The following is a 916-nucleotide window of genomic DNA, read 5'->3' on the forward strand; positions in this document are numbered from 1 at the left end:
CCTTCCCCATAGAAGAGAAAAATATGCATATATGTCGCAAGAAATATTCAATATTCCTTAAAAGCAATGCCTTTCATAGCACAAAAAATATTGACCGAAGGGGGAAAACAACCCCGAAAACTGTATGCGCTTTTTTCTTTTTTCTTTTCTTTTTTTTACTAAGCTCCCCTCTCCCCCCCCCAAAAAAAAAAGTTCATTTATACACTTATTTAATGATGTGATAAAAAAAAAACACTAATAATTCGTATTACTTTTTCTTTTGTATTTACGGGTGCGCCAAGATGTCTTGACAGTGCCAAGCAAAGAGAAGTAAAAAAAAAAAAATATTCTTACTTTTCACAAGATTACAATTCAAACTTTTATGTCTATGCACTTATATGGTTTTCGCGAGTTCCTGTTTTTATCCTTTCATCAGTGTTTTCTGCATATTTGCTTGGCTTCCGTCGTGAGTTCTTTCTAATGCTGGCCGTATTTTAAATGCAGGTGATCTCTGTGAGTTCGAAATCCGACGTCGCCACTATTATAGCCTTTTAAAGGATTACAAAGAAAAACAGAACGCCAAAATAAAGCAAAGCATACAATAAGTGGGTCGTTCGTCATAGCCGACGAACGACCAGATACGACTTAGTCTTCCGGTATTTAGAAATTTCTGACGAGGACGCATCAGACCGTCTGAAACGTACGTAAACGATTTCAATGACTTAAAAACATTATTACAATGATCCAAACATAATTCTCAATGAAAAACCAAGACACGGAATAATAAAATAATGTTAAAAAATACATATTGTTTGTGACTACTCTCTTATTTAAATATATATATTATATATATATATATATATATATATATATATATATATATATATATATATATACAGAGAGAGAGAGAGACAGAGACAGAGAGACAGACTTATAT

Source organism: Euprymna scolopes, chromosome 14, assembly GCF_053919585.1.
Source record: "Euprymna scolopes isolate OS-2025 chromosome 14, ASM5391958v1, whole genome shotgun sequence".
NCBI classification, from domain to species: Eukaryota; Metazoa; Mollusca; class Cephalopoda; order Sepiida; family Sepiolidae; genus Euprymna; species Euprymna scolopes.